The sequence below is a fragment of the Lepus europaeus genome, chromosome 17 (assembly GCF_033115175.1).
Source record: "Lepus europaeus isolate LE1 chromosome 17, mLepTim1.pri, whole genome shotgun sequence".
Classification (NCBI taxonomy): domain Eukaryota; kingdom Metazoa; phylum Chordata; class Mammalia; order Lagomorpha; family Leporidae; genus Lepus; species Lepus europaeus.
The window spans coordinates 9,005,070-9,027,849 of record NC_084843.1 but is presented as its reverse complement, the minus strand read 5'-3'; the positions used below and the strand labels follow the sequence as shown (position 1 = coordinate 9,027,849).

The 22,780-nt window shown below is 41.5% G+C and overlaps 1 protein-coding gene and 1 long non-coding RNA gene across 8 annotated transcripts in view; one reads left to right on the top strand and one right to left on the bottom strand.

Annotated features, from left to right (window-relative positions):
- ATE1 (arginyltransferase 1) overlaps positions 1 to 22,780 on the bottom strand; it is a 239,049-nt gene that overhangs the window by 129,962 nt on the left and 86,307 nt on the right. The window lies entirely within an intron of this gene.
- On the top strand, positions 1,551 to 14,606 carry LOC133776231 (uncharacterized). The gene is made up of 3 exons (XR_009868364.1): positions 1,551 to 1,666; positions 1,751 to 1,848; positions 14,319 to 14,606. It is a non-coding gene; the product is annotated as an uncharacterized LOC133776231 (long non-coding RNA).

The window sequence follows — 22,780 nt, the reverse complement described above, 5'->3', positions numbered from 1 at the left end:
CAGAGATGGACAAGGATTGCAGCTCTTTGGCAGTCTGTTCTTGCTAGACCTATTTAACCACAGTGCCTTGAGCATCTTAACCAAACGCTGCCGAAGAACTGTCAGCAACAGCCGTCTTCCCTGAAGCACACAGACCGGCAGTTCTGTTAATGAAGTGTCCACTCCAGGACGCGCACGGGAAGCAGTTACCCTGCACACTTCCAGTGACAGCCAACCATGCCTTTACTGGTTGATCTCTGCTCTCACACCAATCCTGTTTCTCTGAAGACTGCATCACGGACTTTTCACTTAAGTGCACTGAGAACTTACTTAGGAAAGTACAAAATCTCTTCAGATTTTTATGGGTTTTTTTTTATCCAAAACTCTTTTAGTTATCTCATCTACAATTAATTCAGCAATAACTATTTTATAACTCAACTTTTGAGTCTTCCCAAAGCATTCAAATTCATTCTTTTTAAAGATTTATTTATTTATTCGAAAGTCAGAGTTACACAGAGAGAAGAGAGGCAGAGATCAAGGCAGGAGAGGCAGAGAGAGGCAGAGAGAGAGAGGTCTTCCATCCAATGGTTCACTCTCCAGTTGTCTATAACAGCTGGAGCTGCGCCGATCTGAAGCCAGGAGCCAAGAGCTTCTTCTGGGTCTCTCACATGGGTGTAGGGGCCCAAGGACTTGGGCCATCTTCCACTGCTTTTCCAGGCCATAGCAGAGAGCTGGATAGGAAGTGGAGCAGCCAGGTCTCAAACCGGCACCCATATGGGATGCTGGCGCTTCAGGGCAGGGCGTTAACCCGCTGTACCACAGTGCCGGCCCCCACATTCAAATACATTTTAATGTAAACAATATTTTAAAAAACAACCTGTATCAGTTTAATTAATATTTAACTAAATATTATCATTACAAAAATGCAAAATTGGCATTAAAAAATCTGAAGAAAACAGACATACAGACGTATGAAGTGGAGTCCCCCAGCAGAGTTCGGTTCAGTCGGCCATGGGCGTCACCGGGGGGGTTCACAGAATGGGATGCTGACAGACGAACCTGAAGGCTCAGACACAGATGTGTGTCCTGCAGCAGGGCCCACCAATGCACAAGGACATGAAGCTCACCGACCACACCCTGCCTGACAGTCCTCCTGTTTCAGACCAGGAGGGCCACAGCAGAAAAGGCTCATTTGAAGGGGCATTAGGAGACCTGACCAGGAGTTCAAAAAAAATGCAATGGAATCAGGGCAGAGCCATAGACCTCAGTGTAGACACCTAGGAGAAAGAAAGCCGAGGAAGGAACACAACAAGAACGGCAAAGGACATTGTCTATGGTCATACTGTTTCAGGTATTTCTCATCGTTCTTGCCAAACTGTCTCAACAGAAATAAACTTCAGAAGAAGAGATCTTTTATTCCACACTCATTCCCCTTCTTACAGAGGGGCTGAGGTTTTCATCTTTCCTTACAATCCTCTTGAGAACGTGCCAACTAAGCTTGGGAAATACTGAGAGAACAAAAGTGACCTTTTAGCTCTCAACTGAAATTAAAGTAGCCACTCGCAATCAGCACCACCGGTGCTCAGAAACAAGGCTTACCAGAACCTTAACAAGTACAAACATTTATAGGAACAGAAAGATACACTTACATTTTATCAGGATATAAAAAGAACTGAAGGCAATCAAGGTAAGTGAATTTTCCCCATAAAAAGTTTAAGAGAAACATTAAAATGAAAACTGAAAATTAACTGGCTTATCTTTTCCAAAACAGGAAGTACCCTTGTTCTACCCTGTGTATTTCACCAGTGTAACTTTATGTTGCTCTAGAGTGGAATTTCCCTCTTCTCTCCTGCAAGGAAAATTTCCCAGGTAAGAAAAAATTCCTTACATTTCGTGTGAATGTATAAATTACAAAAGAACTAATTATGTGATACTGTCTCAAAAAGAAATACACAAAAAGTTGTTTGTCACACTATTTACAATAAAATAGTGAGAAGAACTTGACTGTGACACCTTATAATATTAGAATATTTGCAGTGATTTAAAATCACATGTATATAATGGATTTACGGAAAATACTCATGACACAGGAGGAAAGGTAGAAAAGAACATTGTAAATACCAGGGAAAATTAGGGTAGGCACGCTGTCAAAGCCCAAGGAATTACAACAAAAATGTTAACAGGGATTAGCCCTGGCTAACAGCATTGTAAGCAGTTTTTAATTCTTAATACTCTCTTAATTTATTACCAATTTTAAAGAGGAATTACTCAAATTTTTTAAAAAGGGCAAACAGGAGAAGGAAATCATTTCAAAGATAACTCTCCACTCTGACAAGTTAACTTCTCTCAGTGAACTTTAATAATCCTGAGAAATACCACAATTTCAAACAGCAGGATTTTTAGATGTCTTTTCAGAAACACTGACATATTGTTCTTAGGAAAACACAGCACTGTCTAGTCCTTAAGCAAGTATACAACATTAAATAAAACCCAACAGCCCCTCCACACGGGCCTTGGAGCAGGTAATCCAGGATTTCATCTTCACTTTCAAGAGGGAAATGCAAAGTGCAGATGCCTACACACACCAGTGGCTACCACCAATGGTGCCGAGTTGTTTCTGTTGTCCAAGTGCATCCCCAGAAACAGCCATGTTTGCACACATGGATATAATAGGTAAATAACAAAGGAAATCACACAGCATTGGAATATCACCCAAAGTGTAAGATAAACATCAATGAAGCATAGTAACATAAAACAAGTGACCGATTAAGTAGAGAAGGGGCATATCTTACATAAAAAAACTATTTAATACTGTAGATACTCCCCTCCTGGGGGTAGAGCTCCGTCTCCCCCCCCCCCCACCTTAAGGAATAAGTGACTTGCTTTGAAAGAATACAGTATGAAAAGGGGCAAACAGTGACTATACAGTGGAGGAAACTTGTAAAACCGTAATCAGCCTAGTACCACCAACAAACAATGTCATGTGGCTATCATGTAGGTCCAGATAATGATGCCGTAGAGGGGCATTTCACATCTACAGGTTTATTTCAAAAACTCCTAAGCCAGTTTAACCATGAGAAAAACATCAGAAAAGCCCAGACTGGGGGACATTCTCTACTCATGTCTCTACTCAAGACAGTCAATGCCCAAAACCACAGAACAAAGAAAGCCTGAGAAGCTGTCAGAGACAAGGGAGACATGACAACTGAACAGAATGAAGTGCCCTGGACTGGGCCCTGGAACAGAGAGGGGACATTAATGGAGAAGCCTGTGGATCTGAATGAAGTCAGGCATGTAGTAAGCAGTCATGTACTGATGCTGATTTCTGAGATTTTTGACGAACATGCCAGTGCAGGATAAGATAACACGGGGGGCATCTGAAGTTAGGGTGTGGGTATCACAGGAACTTGGCAGTATCTTTGAACTTTTCTGTAAATCCAAAATTATAACAAATAATAGTTGCTTAGCAAATTCAAACTCACTATCAAATTAAAACAACTTCTATATCAATGAGTTAAGAAATTTTATAGTTTAACACTTGGTCTAGTAGAAGATGGATGGACTCTTCCATTTGTTTCTGTGTGTAATGTGTTACAATGCATGGTTTCAGCTAAAGTACAGGAAAAATTATGCTGTCATACAGATGGTTGGAAAAAGGAGGATTTAATAGCCTTTCATATATAACTGTCAATATTCAGGGGCCTGTGCCAATGTCTCACAGGGTTTCCTCAATATTCTCTAATAATTTGATGGTGTTGGGTCAGAATTTAGATCTTTAAATCATTTTGAGTGGATTTTTGTGTAAGATGTAAGGTAGGGGTCTTGCTTCTGCATGTGGAGATCCAGTTTTCCCAGCTACATTTGTTGGAGAGACCGTCCTTGCTTTAGGGATTGCTTTTAGCTCCTTGGTCAATGTAAGTTGGCTGCAAATGCTTGGATTGATTTCTGGCATTTCTATTCTGTTCCACTGGTCTATCCATCTGCTACTGTACCAGTACCAGGCTGTTTTGATTATAACTGTCTTATTGTATGTCTTGAAATCTGGTATTGTGATGCCTCCAGCTTCATTTCTGTTGTATAAGATTGCTTTAGCTATTCGAGGTCACCTGTGTTTCCATATCAATTTCAGTATCTTTTTAGATCTGAGAAGAATATCTTTGAACGTGTTGAGGAATGTTCCTTCTATACCCAATTCACTTAAAGTTTTCATCATGAAAAGATGTTGTATTTTATCAAATGCTTTCTCTACATCCAATGAGATAGTCATATGGTTTTTGTTCTTCAATTTGTTAATATGCTGTATCTCAATGACTGATTTGCATATCAGGGATAAATCACACTTGGTCTGGGTGGATTACTTTTCTGAAGTGTTGTTGGATTCAAATGGCTAGAATTTTGTTGAGGATTTTAGCATCTACATTCATCAGGGAAATTGGCCTGTCATTCTATTTCTCTGCTGCATCTTTTTCAGATTTAGGAATTGAGGTGATGCTGGCTTCATAGAAAGAATTTGGGAGGATTCCTTCTCTTTGAATAACTGGAGAATTTGAGTTAGTTCTTTAAATGTCTGGTAGAATTCAGCAGTGAAGCCATCCAGTCCTGGGCTTTTCATTATTGGGAGGGTCTTTATCACTGATTCAATTTCTGTCTTCGTTATGGGTCTGTTTAGGTTTCTATGTCTTCATGGCTCAATTTAGGTAGGTTGTGTGTGTCAAAGAATCTACCCATTTCTTCTAGGTTTCCCAGTTTGTTGGCATATAGCTCTTTGTAGTAATTTCTGATGATTTTTTTATTTCTGTGGTGTCTGTTGTTCCATTTTCCTTTTCATTTCTTTTTTATTTGATAGGCAGAGTTAGTGAGAGAGAGAGAGAGAGAGACAGAGAGAGAGACAGAAAGGTCTTCCTTCCATTGGTTCATCCCCCAAATGGCCGCCACGGCCAGTGCACCTCACTGATCCAAAGCCAGAAGCCAGGTGCTTCCTCCTGGTCTCCCACGCAGGTGCAGGGGCCCAAGCACCTGGGCCATCATCCACGGCCTTCCCGGGCCACAGCAGTGAGTTGGACTGGAAGAGGAGCAACCGAGACTAGAACCCAGAACCCATATGGGAGGCCAGCACCGCAGGCAGAGGATTAACCAAGTGAGCCATGGCACCGGCCCCTCTTTTTCATTTCTAATTTTATTAATTTGGGTCTTCTCTCTCTTTTTGTTGGTTAGTTGAGCCAATAGTGTGTCAATTTTTTTTTTTATATTTTCAAAAAAATGAGCTCTTCTTTTTGCTGATCTTTTGTATTGCTTTTTTGGTTTCAATTTTGTTGATTTCTAATTTTGATTACTTCTTTTCTCCTACTGGTTTTGGTTTCCTGTTGTTTTTCTAGATCCTTGAGATTATTTGATCCTTGAGATTTATTTGGTGGCTTTCCAATTTCTTGATGTAGGCACCAATTGCTATAAACTTTCCTCTTAACACTGCTTTTGATGTATCCCATAAGTTTTTTATGTTGTACTGTCACCTTCATTTGTTTCCAGAAGTTTTTTTTATTTCATTCAGGAGCATGTTTTTCAGTCTCCATATGTTTGCATATGTTCCAGAGATTCCTGAGTTGCTATTTCCAGTTCCTTTCCATTGTGATCTGAGAAGATGCATCGTACAATTTTGATTTTTTAATTTGTTGAGATTTGCTTTATTTCCTAGCGTGTGGTTAATCCTAGAGAATTCCGTGCACTGCTAAGAATGTGTATTCTGCTTCTGTAGGATATAAAGTTCTGTAGATATGTTTGTTCCATTTGGTCTATACTGTTGATTAACAGTTTCCTTGATTTTCTGTCTGGTTCATCTGTCCATTGCTGAAAGTGGGGTACTGAAGTCCCCCATTAGTATAGTATTGGAGTTTATGTCTCTCTTTAGATCCCTTAACATTTCTTTTAAATAGCCAGGTGCCCTGTTAGGTGCATATACGTTTATAACAGTTACATCTTCCTGTTGAATTGATCCCTTAATCATTACATAGTGCCCTTCTTTGTCTCTTTTAACAGTTTTTGTGTTAGTCTATTTTGTCTGATATGAGGATGGCTACACCAGCTCTTTTTTGGTTTCTGTTGGCATGAAGTATCTTTTTTCATCTTTTCACTTTCGTTCTGTGTGCATCTTGGTTGGTGAGATGTGTTTCTTGAAGGCAGCAAATAGATGGGTCTTGTTTTTAATCCATTCACCCAGTCTGTGCCTTTTAACTGGAGAGCTGAAGCCATTTACTTTCAAGGTGACTACTGATAAGTAACGAATTGGCCCCTCCATTTTTCCAAAAATATTCCTATTTTTTACTTTGAATTTCCTTAGAACTTTTACTGCGAGATTTTCTTCCTTTACCTTCTTTCATAGTGATGACCGTGTTTCTGTGTTTCTGTGTGCAGCATGTCCTTAAGCATCTTTTGTAGGGCTGGACAGGTAGTGACAAATTCTTTCAATTTCTACTTATCATGGAAGGTCTTTATTTCAACTTCATTCATAAATGAGAGCTTTGCAGGGTATAGTGTTCTGGACTTTTTCTCTTAAGATTTGGAATATATCTTGCCACTCTCTCCTAGCCTGTAGGGTTTCTGATGAGCAGTCGGCTCTGAGTCTAATTGGAGATCCTCTGAAAGTAATCTGGCATTTCTCTCATGCACATTTTAGGATCTTTTCTTTATGTTTTACTGTGGACAGCTTGATTACCATGTGTCATGGCGAAGATCTTTTCTGGTGATGTCTATTAGGAGTTTTATGTGCTTCCAGTACTTGAATATGCCTTTCTTTCTCCAAATTAGGGAAGTTTCCTGTTATTATTTCACTAAAGAAACCTTCTAACCCTTTCTCTTTCCATGCCTTCAGAAACTCCTAGAACCCAATGTTGGGTCGTTCGATAGTATCCTGTAGATCCCCAACAGTGTTCTTTAGTTTTCTAATTTCTTCTTGTGTTTGGTCTGACTATATAATTCCCTGTGCTTCGTCATTTAAGTTAGACATTCTTTCTTCTACTTCACCAATTCTGTTGTTACGGATTTCCACTGCATTTTTTATTTGTTCTATTGAATTAGTTTCATTTTGATTTCTCTTTAAGATCTCAATTTTGTGGGAGAAATTTTCTTTCATGTCATGTATGGATTTCAGTAGTTTGTGCATTTGCTTCTGATTACTTCTATATAATCTTACGAGCAAGTTTTTGAATTCTATTTCTGGTATTTCTTCAATCTCATCATCTTCACAATCTACTATTGAAGTGTTGTGCTCTTTTGAGAGCATCATGTTGCCTTCCTTATTTTTGTTTCTTGAATTGGCATGTTTGTTATTTGGCATTTGTGGAAATACTCATTGGTTTCTTCTTTGTTTTCTCCCTATGGTGGCTTTTATCTTTGCACTATTCCTCTTTAGCTAAGTGGACTGTCTGCTTTCAGTGAATAACTAGAGGCATGTGGTGGGTGTGGCCAAGGAGCTCTATTCAGTTATCCAGGGTGAAGGGCATCTAAAGTGACAAAGTGACATACACAGGTTTGGCATGGCATTTTTTTTTTTTTTTTTTTTTTTTTTTTGGTCGGAAGGGAGGTTTATTCTGCTCAGCTGAGCTCCTCTCCTCAATGGAGACCAGTGCCTGAGCACTAGCCCCACTGGATATAATCGTACACTCTGGCCCAAGGACCACACAAAAGATCTGTGCAGTCCTTAATGTAAGCTGAGATTCCCCAGCAATGTCCCTCACCGAGAATCAGGATGCCTTGAGCATGTGGAGTCTCCCACAGTGACTGCCCAAAGTCCCAGCCACACCCTGAGCCCTCCAACACAGCCTCCAATTTTCTCAAGTTCTAGCCCCCCATTAGTTCTCCATACCGGAGTCAGGAGTCTCTACTTGGCTGGTTGCCGGCGCAGACACGAGCTGGTGCAGCTGTTACATATGTAGAAAATGGCACCTGCTCTATCGGCTCGTTACAGTACGTGGTTGTAAGGTGATTGGGGAGAGGGAAACGTGTCCCTCCTTTTTGTTTCTCTTCTAGTTTGGCAGGTACACTATTCCTCATGGGCTTCCAAGCTGGGTTCCCCGTAGGCTGTTCCTGCAGCTTTATCACCAATGGCTTGGGGTGCTGCAGTCTGTCTCACCTCACTCACCAGCACTGGTATGGAAGCCCTCAGGTGCTGGAGGCCCGAGCTGTGGGCATCCATGCCCTCCACGTAGGTCCAATGTGTCCGTCTAATTTGCGTAGAGTTTCCTCTGCCATTTCCTCCCTAACTCTTCCCTTAGACTGCCTCTTTCCACTTCTTTTAAACTATCTCCTAGACTAGAGCAGTAAGCTCCCTCTCTACTCCACCGTCTTGAAAGCTCTCAGGCATTTTTTGTACCATTTTTATTCTTGTAACTTTTCCGAAAGTTTGAAAGTACTTCCAAATAGATAAAAAAGAAAGGCTACTGTATGAGTATCCATTAATGGAATACTAGTTGAGGGCCTTGGGCTATGTCTGGGAACAGCAAAGTTTCCAAAGCAGAGCTGGATTAACAAGAACAGGAATCCTATACTCAGAAACAGGTACAACTGCGTATCAGGCCTCTCACCCAAGGCTCAGCAATCTTAGAAAGCTGCCCCAACAAACAGTTCAACCAAGCTCCTGCAACGAATTTGTTATAATTAACCTGAATTAAGGCAATAAAAATACCACCTCTCTAGACTCTTCTAAGGTTTTATGTCCAAAGGAAACATGAAAAAGCGTTATCATTCTCCTGATGTTTTCTTTGTGAAACAAGAGCAGTTCAGCTACGCAGAGCTGTACTGGAATAGGAGGCCAGGAATACGAGAGCAGAAATTTCTTTTCCACGACTTGTACTCCCAATCCTTAACAATACAATGGGACTACAGTGTATTGGGCTCCAGGATAACAGTAGATGCACATGCATCACAAATGTTTCTTTTGTAATTTTTCCTCAGTTTACTCAAAAGAGTTGAGAAGGAAAAAGTCAAAGATAATCAATAAATGGCAATAATAAAAAAAAAAAAAAAACAGGGAAAGGGGTGGGGCAGGGAAGAGTCCTTGTTCTCCCAAGACCTCTCTGAGCACTGACATCCCCTGGCCTATCAGGATGACCCCCAGTAATCACATAAAGTAAACCAGCTGACATAAATACGCATTTCTGATATTCGTGTTCTAGCTTAATACTTCAGCACCCAAGAAAAATAGTAATGAAAACAATAAAAAATTTATTAGATTAGTTAAAAAGAAAATACACATTTTCTGGAGTTTCATTTTTTAGGACAAGGCTGTTTCCATTCTCTTCTCCCTCATTGTAATTTAAAAAAAAAAAAAGTTCAGGGGCCCGCATTGTGGTACAGCAAGTTAAGGATCCTGTTTCAGAGCCCCACCTTGAATCCTGGTTGCTCTACTTCCTACCCGTCTCCCTGCTAATACACCTGGGAGAAGCTGCTGGAGATATTCGCCCAAGTACTTGGGCCCCTGCAACTCACAAATGAGACCCAGTTCTAGTCAAAAATGCAAACAGCAGCATATCCTTAGAAGAAATGCTGTTAAAGTCACGTTAAACTATTAATGGCCTGGTAAAAGCAACAGAAGATGGCCCAAGAGCTTGGGTCCCCACTACCCACATGGGAAACCCAGAAGAAGCTCCTGGCTCCTGGTTTCAGTCAGGTTCCACCTGGCCAAGGCAGCCACACTGAGGAGTGGACCAGTGGATGGAAGACCTCTAACTCTTAACTCTTTCAAATAAATAAATCTTAAAAAAAAACCTGAGTAGTTCCAAGCTACAGAAGTCACTACTACCTATCCTACAAAAAGCCCTACAAACTCGTATCACCTTGATCTCAGTTTCCGCTGATTTAGCCCCAAAGTGTTCAGATGGCCTTTCTCAGTCTCAAAGGTATGAAGGTCACAAGCCTATTTCACGACAACTAACATTCTGTTGTCAATGACTTTGGATTTCAAAATTCTCAGGGAAGATAATCCTCCACCTGAATAATCTTTTTCAGTATTTCAAAAGTTCAGATACTATAATATTCTCTAACATCTACTCACATAAATTTTTCATTGTTTTTATGTAGCATTTATCTCAGTAAATATAAATCAAGCACAGACAGAAACATGGCCCACTAACCTCTCTTTGTCCTACACAATCCTAAGGACAACATGGTAAAAATAGAAACGCTTTACTGTATAGGAAAAAATGAAAAAGTATTCATGGTGTTGGACCTTAGCATTTCCTGCTCCTACAGAATATGCAACCATCCTTCATCTCCATTTGTGGGTAAGCAGCCATTCTCCATGTGTGCACTGACCACAGCACGGAGCTCTGAGCGGGAAGGAAAGATGGCACAACTGTTACTCCCTTTATCACCTAAAACTGCTGATAGGTGAGGCTGTTAGTGTGGCTCTTTGAGTTGAAGAAATGGAGAAATTTACACAGGTGATCCCTCACACCAACAGAAGAGAAGATGACACTACAGGGTCATAAGGAAACAAGGAAGAAAACAGTAGTCATGGAAGGTTCAGACCTCCAGACAACCCAGGACTCTCCAGGAAGATTAAGAACTGGCAAGCGGGCGTAACAGAAGCTGGCCGCGTCCCTCAGCAGCAAGAGACCCCACTCTGTTTTCATCTGCTACTCGCTCTGCTTTGGTTCCCCCGACCATTTCACTCCCCTCTCATCTTGTTGTCTTTGGATTCACAGAGCCCTTTGAAAACCAGATGAAAGAAACTTGTGGATTCTGTCCCCAAGATAAATCTGTTTGTGCACAAAAATATGCACACAATTTCAAACTTGGTGGATCCACATCTATGAAGCCTGGGCCTTTTCTTACTGCTCCTCGGGACAGCTCTCTGTGTGAAAACAAGAAGCACTGCTTCTCCCTACAGTCTCAATCCAATAAGAGGCGGTAGAGTTGGTTTGGTCACCCCGATTCACTGGGCAAGCTGCACTGGTGAGCACTGCATGATATGATCTACCGAGGAGGGCTATTCTTTGGGTCAGACACAGGTCCCTGGTCAAGTCAACAGTGGTTAAGATGAAAAGGACACAAGGTACAACATGGCGACCTAAACACATTTTCAGCAGACAGCCTGGGAATAGTGATTTCCCTCAGAAAAGGGGTGTGGGCATAGCAGACAGGACTTCCCTGAAGTGGGCAAATATAACAAACAAATAGAAAGATTGCTGTAAATCACTATGCAGGTCACAGATTAATTCCAAGTTATAAACACACATACAACTAATGGCTGAAGGGATGCAAAAAAAAAAAAAAATTGCAAAAGTGGAGCAGGATGGACTACTGCAGTGTTACATTTGGTCTTAAAGGGGAGAAGAGAATGAACCACTGGAATGACAGGAGGTGCAGATGGCAGCGAGGCACCAGGAAGGAACAAGAAACCTCGAAGAGCAGCAAAGGCACCTGGACTGGACAGAACATCTCTCACAGTGGAAACAGACCCGGCACAGAGGCTGGACACAGGATGACAGGGGAGATGAGGACGCTGGCCTGCCTCTGCCTCTCCGCACTGCCGCTTCCACGTGGCTGCTGTACAGCCAGGCTTAGGAGGCTCCCAGCAGCTTCCACCAGCTAACAGCACAAACTCAGGAAACGAGGCATTTGGAGGTATTCAGCTTGAAAAGATCTGACAAATGCTGATTTCTACAGAGCACAGATGAAGATGCCAAAACAGAAAAAGGAGGAAAGAACTAAGCTGATGGCGCATCATGGGGCAGAGGGCAGGGAAGGCTAGGGAAATCAGTTTAATTCCAACAGCAAAGTAGAATACAAGGTCAGAAAAACAAACTACAACGCATATGCACATGTGTTTCTCTAGAGCGGCACAGACCTGCCCACAGCAGACAGGGACACACAAGTATGTGAAGCTCGGAGCACAGCCTGCTTGCCTAAAACATACGCACGGGCAGGGTGCTCCTTGTGCTGACAAAGATGAACTGAATCTGGGTGCTTGAGTGAAAATAATCCAAAACATGCAGTTACTGTGATGCTGTCAAATTTCTTTATATTTCTACAAGGGGAAAAAAATCAGCTCTGACCATGTCCATCAGACCTCAAAAGAAAAAGCATCATCTTGGGAACTTCAGCCTTTGTTGCTGCTGCTTCTGCAAGACCTGGAGCATGCTAGAGCTCTCTCACTACACAGAAGCATTAGGTAGCTTTAAGCTGACAGGCGGTGCCACGCAAGTCCCCCACAAAGGAAAATTTAAGGCAGTCTTAGGATCATCAGTGAATTTATGGCTGCACAGGGTCATGAATTAGACATGAACAACTTCTCTCTTGTGGGTAGTACAGTTTATTTCAAGGTTGTTACAGTGAGCTCAAAATTAATCTTCCCATGAGTTCCTTTTTGACAGCAAGACTCAAATTACCCACAGCAACTCTGTAATAGGAAAGCCCAGAGACTTCCACAGCAAGTTAGGAATGGGAGTAGACTACAACACTGTGCCCAGTAGAGACCCACTATTGTAGAGCAAGGAGGAATAGGGACTCAGGAGTGGATCCCTATTCATTACACTTCATGGCCATTCTACAGCCAATTTGTTAGATCATGAAACAAATTAATGCGATTTTGATAGGCTAGTGATTAGACTTATAAGTTTATATTATATGATTATCCCAGTTTTATCATTACTCTATTGAAAAAAGATTCTAACCTGTATTTTATTAGTTATTTCAAGGGTCTGACTTGGAATGGGCCTTACTTAATTCAGTCAGCTTACCCTCTGAACGAGTCCCGCCACAGGCTGAAACTTAATCCCCACTGCAGTGCAGCTGAGTGGGGCCTTGGCGGGGTAATTCATGAGGTCTCCATCCTCTGAACCCATCAGTGCCTTCCAGAATGGCTTAAGCCCCTTTTGTTCTCATATCACATGAGGACACAGCATTTGTCCCCTTTCAGCCCTTTCGTCCATCGTGCTCTTTGAGGACACTGTGTTCAAGGCGTCATCTTAGAAGCAGAGAGCACCAGTCCTCAGCAAACACTGTATCTGCCAGCAGTTTGAACTTGGACTTCCCAGCCTCCAGAACTGTGAGAAATAACTTTCTGTTTATAACTTCCTCGGTCATATTTTATCACTGCAGCATAAGTGCACTAAGAAATATTTCTAAATTTACCTACTTATAAATAAACCTTTAATTCAAATGTAAGTCATATATAATATTTATAATATTATTTTATATTTTTTAAAAGATTTATTTGTTTGAAGGCAGAGTTACAGAGAGGCAGAGGCAGAGAGAGAGGTCTTCTATCGGCTGGTTCACTCCTCAATTGACCACAACGGCCGGAGCAACATTGATACGAAGCCAGAAGCCAGGTCTCCCATACAGGTGCAAGCCATCCTAGACTGCTTTCCCAGGTCATAGCAGAGAGCTGGATCTGAAGTGGAGCAGCAGGGACTCAAACCAGCGCCTATATGGGATGCCGGTGCTATGCCACAGTGCCTGCCCCAATATCATTTTACAATGACAAATATTCTAAGTTAATTATTCAGAATGCCTAAAACAGAACTGAAGAAAAAGGCAAATGCAAGGATATTTCTACTGTTAAGTTATCTGACAATTCAAACACAATGGCTTCCTCATCATTAAAAAAGTCTTTTAGTAAGCTTATATTTGATCAATATTGCCAAAATTATAAAAAGACTTATCCTGGAGAAGCGCCAAATAATGTCACTTATTTGACACAGATACGCATTTCTCTCCCAATTGGTGACCAACTGCATTACCCTTGTATCTGTAGCCAGCCACCCCAAGAGGTACCAAACATTTACTACAGAACAAAGGATTGCTGCTAGGAAAAAAATTACCGCAAATTCCGTTTCCAGAAACTCACAATCCAGTAAGGCAGGCGCTAGCACTGTGGTGCAGTGGGGTCCAGAGTGCTAATAAGACTGGCACCACGGCGCAGTGGGGTCCAGTGTGCTAAGACTGGCACCGTGGTGCAGTGGGGTCCAGTGTGCTAATAAGACTGGCACCGTGGTGCAGTGGGGCCCAGTGTGCTAATAAGACTGGCACCACGGCACAGTGAGGGCCAGTGTGCTAAGACTGGAAGTTCCGTGACTGCATGGCAAGGAGGATGTGCAGGTGGGTCTCTGGGCAATCACTGCGCCTGGCTTCAGAGGCTCAGAGCTCCCTGAGTGCTTGGGGGTAGGGGTGGGGGGTCACTGCAGAGGGTTCTGTGCTCACATCATCTGTGCAGTTCAAGTGCCTGTATGGGTGGGGTGTGTAGCCACGGTGGGCTGACCGCAGATACTGATCACCTTGGCAGAGAGGTGAGGCAGAGATCACACCAGCTGATGTGATCTTACCTTTTCCCCTGGCAACAGAGATCTACCGTGCCCTCCTTGGGTGTCACTCTGGACTCTTGCACCACTCCCAAACACTGGCTGGAGCTCCCTGCCCACACCCAGCACACACCTCTGAATATCCACGGAAGGAGCAGAGATCTACTCCAAAGAGAAAAGGATCAGAGGAGAAAATCAACAAGCAGCTCCACAGATGCCTAGAAATAAACATAGAAATAAGAGAAACATGAACAAGGAAGACAACAGTACTCCCCCAAAGGAACACAACGTTACATCAATATTAGAACCTGAAGGCGATGAAATGCCTAAAATGGATTTCAAACAATGATCATAAGATTACTCAAAAACAGTGAGAAGCAAATTCAGGAGTTAAATCCACACATAGATGAAAAATTTTGCCAAGAGATAGAGATGTTGAAGAGAAAATTAATCTGAAATATTAGAAATGAATAATTCAATATGTCAAATAAAAAATACATAGAAAGCCTTAACTACAGAGTTGGTAAGGCAAAAGAAAGAATATTTGAGTTAGAAGACAAATCTGGAAATATCTCAATCAGACAAAAAAAAAAAAAAAAGAAGAAGAAAACATTTAAAAAACTGACAATCCCAATACAATGTTGGTGGGAATGTAAACTAGCATAACCATTATGAAAGGCAGCATGGAGATTCCTCAGAAACCTGAAAACAGAGCTACCAGATGACCCAGCCATCCCACTCCTGGGAATTTACCCAAACAAAATGAAATCAGCTTATGAAAGAGTTACCGGTAACATGTTTACAGCAGCTCAACTCCAATAGCTAAGAAATGGAGTCAACCCAGATGTCCCTCAACTGATGACTGGATAAAGGAAATGTGGTATATATACACTATGGAATACTGCTCGGCCTTTAAAAAAAAAAATGAAATCCCATCTTTTGCAAAATGGGTGCAACTGGAAACCACTGCATTGAGTGAAATAAGCCACTCCCAGAAAGACAAATATCATATGTTTTCCCTGATTTATGCCAACTCATTTAAAAATGTAATATTTAGTGGAGGGTTTAGCTTACGATTATAAAATAAACTGAAAGTATGTCACTGTAAAAATTGGGGAAAAAATAAAGGAGGAGGAGCAAGAGTGGGAGCACAGGAGGGAGGGAGGGTGGAGCGGGAAATCACTGTGCTCGTAAATCTGAATATATGAAATACATGACATTTGCTCACCTTACATAAATAAAAAATTTAAAGTTCTATTTCATTTTTCTTCACTTGAGTCACATTAAGTATAAGACTCATATAAGAGATCTTTAAAAGTTCATGAAAATGTGTATTTTGAAAAAACTATATGTGGTTTTAGGTACTGAAATAAGCATCTTTAAATTCTATTTTTCCATGAACTTTTTGATGTATCCCTTTACATAACATTTACAAACGCACACAAAAATTTGCTTAGAACTACAAAAGCTAGAAAATAATTCACAATAACAGCAAGAACAAGCTAAGTGGGTAAGTGGAATTGTTCCTTATTGTAACCTTTTTATATAAAAAAAACCCTGTACTTGAATGGCAATCAGAATGACACTAACCACAATGGCAATGCTCCTATCCTAACCAGAATTAAATCAATGTTTCTCCAATAGGCTAATTTTCAATTTCCAGTCTAACTACGAATATACTTACAGAGAAGGCTTTAACTAGTTCATGGAAAATATGCGTTATCTTTTATTTCCATTTTTTCACAAATATTTTAAATCCCCCTCTCATGCTGATAGAAGGAAATAATTCACTACTTATTATCATTTCATTTTCATTAACTTGAAAATTACACTATCATTTAAAAAGTTACATGCAGTACTTAAAGGTAGGAATGTGATGGATAAAATTAGTTAATCCCATTATTTTCACATAATCTCAACCCTGGTGTATTTCTACCTATTCTTACCCTAAATGAAAACAAGAAATAACTGTAAAGGTAACATGTACTCATTTGACAGCAGCAGTGCTAACGCTTCAGTGAATGTCCTCACTATAAGTACATACTCCCGTGTGTTCTATATACATGGAGTAACATAACACATTGTGTCACCCGACAAGACGATGAGAATTTCCACATCAATGAAATTAAATATAACCACTGTTTCACTATGGGGGGTGGGGAATGCCGAGAAACTCTTGAAACCATGATTCAGAAGCCAGAAACCGTAAAGGACAAGGATCAACAGAGTCTAATACATAAAGAGTAGAAACTTGGTGCCCCCGCCATGGAGCAGCACGTAAAAGCTCCAGCCTTCAGCGCTGCCACCCCATGTAGGCACCGGCTGGAGTCCCTGCTAGTGTGCCTGGGAAAGCAGCGGTAGATGGGCCAAGTCATTGGGCCTCTGTACCCACATGGTAGACCCAGAGGAAGTTCCTGGCCCCGGCTTCCAATCAGCTCAGCTCCAGCCGTGGCAGCCATTTGCGAAGTGAACCAGTGGATGGAAGACTTCTCTCTCTTTCTCTCTCTCTGTGTAACTCTTTCAAATAAATAAAAATAAATCTTAAACAAAGAGTTGAAACCTCCCTATAATTAAAGACACACCATAAACAATGATCCAAGGCAAATGATACAAACAGGAAGTGATTACAAATCGTCTGATATCACTACTGTTAATGCATAAACAGCTCTTCCCTGTACTTCAGTTACACGGTTCTCTGGATTCCCACGATCACCCTGTTTTAACTGAAGAGGTTCTCACAGTTTCCTGTTTGCAGTTACTTGGAAGAACTCCACCAGAGCAAAGCTGACTTACTCGCTGTAGAACAGATTGGCCAGTAAAGAAAGAAAAGTGTAAGTCAATTCAACCACTTTAAAAATTTTATTTATCTATTTTCACTTTACATTGAAAGGCAGAGAGATAGAAATCTCCTATCCCTTGATTCCTTCCCCATATGCCCAAAACAGATGGGGCTTGACTATGCGGCACCCAGGAGGCAGGAATTCCAGCCAGGTCTCCCAGAGGGGTGGCAAGAACCCAAGCAGTTGAGCTGTCACCTGCTGCCTCCCAGGATGTACGTTAGCAGGAAGCCACACGAAGTAGAGCGGGGTCTCAAACAGGGCACCCGACCAGGAATATGCCCATGTGGCATCTTAACCACTGAGTCAAGCGTTTGCCCCTCAATCACTTTTTTTAAAAAAAATTATGGGAACTAAACCTGAATTTGCACACATCCTACAATCTGGAAATTCACATCCAAGTTATATGTATGTCCACATATAACACATAAAGTACTCACATACTTATATTAGCAAAAACCTGGAAACAGTCCATCCATGGTAGAATGGGCAAATGAAATGTGGTGTGTTCATTATATAGCATACCACACTCAGCAATGAGAATGAAACACTGCTATTGCTACACACACATGGATAAATGACACAAACAGAAGTACAGTGCTGAATTAAGCCATTTATGTACAATACGAAAAGTAGGCAAACTAATCCATGGTGTTAGAAGTCAAAGAAGTGATTATTTTGGGAAATGGACTAGGAATCGAGGTGCTAGGGAGGTATTGTGGGGTGCTCGCAATGTTGTTTCTTATATATCAAGTTGTACACTTAAGATTACTATACTTTATGTTGTTTATCAACTTCAGTAACAAGTTAACTTTTTAAAAAATGCAAGGGGTAGGGGAGAAAAGAACTCACAGGAAATTGGGGCCGGCGCTGTGGCATGGTGGGCTTAGCCTCCGACTGTGGCAATGGCATCCAAAATGGGCACCGGTTCAATTCCCATTCGCTTCTCTTCCGATCCAGCTCTCTGCTACGGCTTGGGAAAGCAGTGGAAGATGGCCAAGTGCTTGGGTCCCTGCACCTGAGTGGGAGACCCAGAAGATGATCCCGGCTCCTGGCTCCAGTTTGGCTCAGCTCCCATCATTGTGGCCATCTGGGAAGTGAACCAGCGGATGGAAGACAGTTCTGTCTCTCCCTCTCTTTGTAACTCTACCTCTCAAATAAATAAAAATTTTTTTTGAAAAAATTTCGAATCTGTTTAAAAATAATTCACAGGAAATATAAACAATTCTACTATGATGAGACTTGTTTTTCCTAAGCCCAAAGTTTCCACTAGTGCCATCAGCTGTGTGCACTCAGCACTTTGCTTCACTTCCAGTTTTATCCAGGCGATTATCTGACTTCCATATGCAATGAGAGTCAATAAGCCCCCTTGAACAGCTTCCATTTGTCCATTAATTTGCTGAGCACTGAGGATAGCAACACATGGTTTGCTCAAGGACAGACAAGCAGGAACCATGTTGATCATCCTCCTCTTGATTTTTTTTAGTTTCTTTTTTTTAAAGATTTATTTTATTTATTTAAGAGTCAGAGAGGTAGAGAGGTAGAGAGAGAGAGAGAGAGAGAGAGAGAGAGAGAGGAGAGGAGAGAGAGAGAGGTCTTCCATCCTCTGGTTCACTCTCCAATGACTTCAACAGCCAGAGCTGAAACCAGGTGCTTCTTCCAGGTCTCCCATGTGGGTGCAGGGGCCCAAGGATATGAGCCATCTTCTACTACTTTCCCAGGCCACAGCAGAGAGCTGGGTTGGAAGTGGAGCAGCCAGGTCTCGAACTGGCACCCACATGGGATGCTGGCACTGCTGGCTGGGGCTTTAACCCACCGTGCCACAGTGCTGGCCCCCCTCCTCTTGGTTTAACAACCAACACAATGTTTTGTACAGAGTAGGACTTCTATAAACATTGACTAAGAACCCATGCCTACAACAAGAGGAGCCTACAGATAAGTATGCAACAGTAAACAGCTCTCAGAAACAGATTCAGATGAAGGGGCCAGAGTCGGTGAAGGTGAACCAGTCGCCGAGGGACAGACGCAGCGCGCGACTTCATGGGAGGACTGGTGAGCAAGCTTAGTCTGGAAAGGAATCTTGGACTTGCACATGCACCTGTATGCCAGCTCAACAGACAGCACAGACCACCAAGACAGGACGTTCAAGGGCATATAAAATAGTGGCTAGATACCATAGAATGAGCTTTATAAAGATGAAGCAAGTTTCCTTTCTCAGTAGGTCAGGGTATAGCTCAGACATTAGTATTTCTCCAAAAGCTCCCAAGATGACCAGTATTTTTCAAAGGTTAGGGATCATGCATTATCACCAAGCTTTCAATTCCAATGTGGAGAAGAAAGCAATGGGAAACATAGGGCATGAGATTCACCAGTGTATTTTATTCTCCGGTTAACACTTACCATTAATTAATACGCTAAGTCTTTTAGGACACTTCAAAATTACCATAAGCCTGATAAACCATACCGTTTGCCAGAATACCAGTTCTTAAGTGTGAACCCTTTAATGTCATTAAAATCAAAATGTGAGTTAATGCGAACTGTGGGCAGGTTAATCAGCTTGCGCTTCAACGTTCTCATCTGGTCTGAGAATCTCGGAAGAGGTGACCCTTAAGGAACTGCTTCTGACTCTGATGTGGAATCACATCACACGTGACAATTTCAGAAAAGAATTTGTGATGAGCACTGAGAATTCTACTTCCCACTGCCTCTAGGAGGCATTAAAAAATCCTTACTAAAATTATTCTGTGGTGATTTATTTTTAATATGTCTAATTCACTGAACATTTGACATCAAGAAAACAGATGCTGAAACAAGAGTCCAATGTTTTGTTCCTTGTGCTTGTGGGCAGCTGATGAGATCATTTGTATCCCTTTTGGCCCAGCAGTAGCAAAGTTACTGCCACGTGTGCCCACAGCACCACCCTGGGCTGCAAAACTGTAGTAAAATCACACTGACTAATCTGTTTGGTCAGGAAGCTGAAAGCATGGCTGATGGCAGCTTCCAGCAACACAGTTCTGCAGATGCCACTCTGTTAACTCCAGCTTTTTCTCCTTGTGGGTGCTTGTCTGACAGTGATGCCAAGTACCTTCCCGAGGGCAAAGCCCTGCAGAGCTCCAGGGGTGCTCCTGACCACACTCGAGCTGAGCACTTCACACAAGCGTGACTCACCCAGATGAATTCCCCCTTTGTTTCCTTTCTGACATCTCAGAACCTTTGCTGATGTTTCAACTACCCAAGCAGACTAACTGAAATCACTCTGTTTGCTTTGGCCTGCATACAAGTCTGGAGAAAGAATTCAGTCAAAACGCCTCGCTCAGATCGCAAAATATCCTCACAGCAGCAGTCGGGGAGATAACATAAGAGGAGAAAGTATTAAAATTATGCCCAAACACATTTCTGTACACTTTATTTGCAAATGCAATCAGAGTCCTAAAATGTATGGGAAGGGGCCTAACATACAAATAATAAACATTCAGAAAGCACAGGAAAATACATTTTAAAAAAATCTGCATTGGAAAGCTAAATTAAAAGTTTAAAGTTTAAAACAATGAAGTAACTAATTTTGAATACCCAAGGAAAAGTGACAAAGGTGAATAATTTTTAAAAAGCACCTATACAAGTTAAGCATTTCTGATACAAAAATTTGAAATCCTAAATGCTCCAAAATGCAAACATTATGGGCAGTGATAGGATACCACAAGTTGAAAAGTCCACACTTGACCGCATGTGACAGGGCACAAGAGAAAACGTATATGCACTAAAAATATTGTACAGATTTACCTGCAGAATATATAGTATTGGTGAAACATAAATGAATTTCATTCTTTATGACTCAGGCCTCGGACCCAAGATATCGAAGTATATGTAAAATACTCCGAAGTGTAAAAAAATAAAATATTGGAAATCCTAAACTCTTCTGGTCCCAAACACTTCAAATGCAAGATATACAACTTGTATATAAAATTTTGAGGCATAAAATTAATTGAATATAGGATTAATTTTTAAAGGAAAAAATGTGTCAAAGATGGGATACAAGATAAAATAAAATGGTATCAATACCATGAATATTCCAAACAGAACTCAACCTAGGAAGCCCCTAGAGAACAAAAATATTTAGTCAGGACTAGAGTTAGCAAAGGTGTGAGTTAAAAGTTTCCATGATGGGGACAGCGCTGTGGCTCAGTAGATTAATCCTCTGTCTGCAGAGCTGGCATCCCATATGGGTGCCAGTTCTAGTCCCAGATGCTCCTCTCCCAATCCAGCTCTCTGCCATGGTCTGGGAAAGCAGTAGAAGATGGCCCAAGTCCTTGGGCCCCTGCACCCATGTGGAAGACCTGGAAGAAGTTCCTGGCTTCGGATTGGCGCAGCTCCTGTCATTGTGGCCAACTGGGGAGTGAACCAGCAGATGGAAGACCTCCCTCTCTCTCTCTCTCTCTCTCTCTCTCTCTTTCTGTGTGTGTGTGTGTGTGTGTATATAACACTTTAAAGTAAATAAATAAATCTTTTAAAAAAAGAAAAGAAAAAAAGCCTTGTCAAGAGAAACGCTGTGGAGATGAGTGGTAAAACCAAAATTCCTAGAAGTCCCTAAGTCTGGTATAAAGATACTTCTGCTTAAAATGGACCATGCATAAGTACCACTTAAACAAAGATTAATATATAGGGTAGTCAGAGTTTTCTTTGTATTTTTTCTTTTATAAAATTTATTTGAAATGAGCAGGAAAATGGGGGGTGGGGGGAGGGAGTATCTCCCATCTGTTGGTTCATTTCTCAAATGCAGGTACAACAGCTGGTCCCAGCCAGGCTGAAGTCAGAAGCCAGGAACTCAGCCGAGTTTGCCACCTAGGTGGCAGGAACCCAAACCCCTGAGCCATCACCTACTGCTCCCAGGGTGCACTGCAGCAGGAAGATAGAATTGGCAACAGAACCAGGACGTGAATCCATGTACTCTCGTGCGGGATGCAGACAGCCCAGGGGTGTCTTAACTGCTGGGCCAGATGCCCACCCCAGAGTGTGCTTTGAATCTTGTGACTAAAATGCCTGAATATGTGAGCTTTCGACCCTGAAGTAACTCAACTTACAGTGGTGCTATACTACGAAACATAAGCTAGGAAGAGAAAAAAAACTAGAAAATGGTACCAAATAAGTATTTTGGAGCAAACTAAAATTTGATCGTGCTTTTCCTTCTGTGTAGGACATTACGCCTATCAAGTAAATTAATAATTAGGGCATAAAGGAAATTTCTGAAGATTACCGAATTTAGAAGTTACATATCTACAAAGCACATTTAAATATGAGATTTAAAAAAAAAAAAAAAACTTTCAATGCCAGCTAGGCACTTATGATCACACTTCCTGCACTGTGAACACAACAGCACAAAGGACTGCGTCTTCACCCCTCCATTCCCAGCCCTACTTTCAGAAGCCGTCACTTGCGACAAGGGAGCCATCACTTTCGCAGTCACTCAGCCTTAATCTCAAAGCTTTGGAACCACGATCACTCCCACATTTAGTCAACAACCAAGTCCTCTGAGTTATTACTCTGCAAACAAGTGCAAGGAAGAAAAGGGAGGGAATTTATGAATTCCAGAGATCTGAGAGGACATCAACCCAATGTAACATATTAGCGCTGTTTGGATCCTGAAGTAACAAAGTAACTGTAAAAAAAATG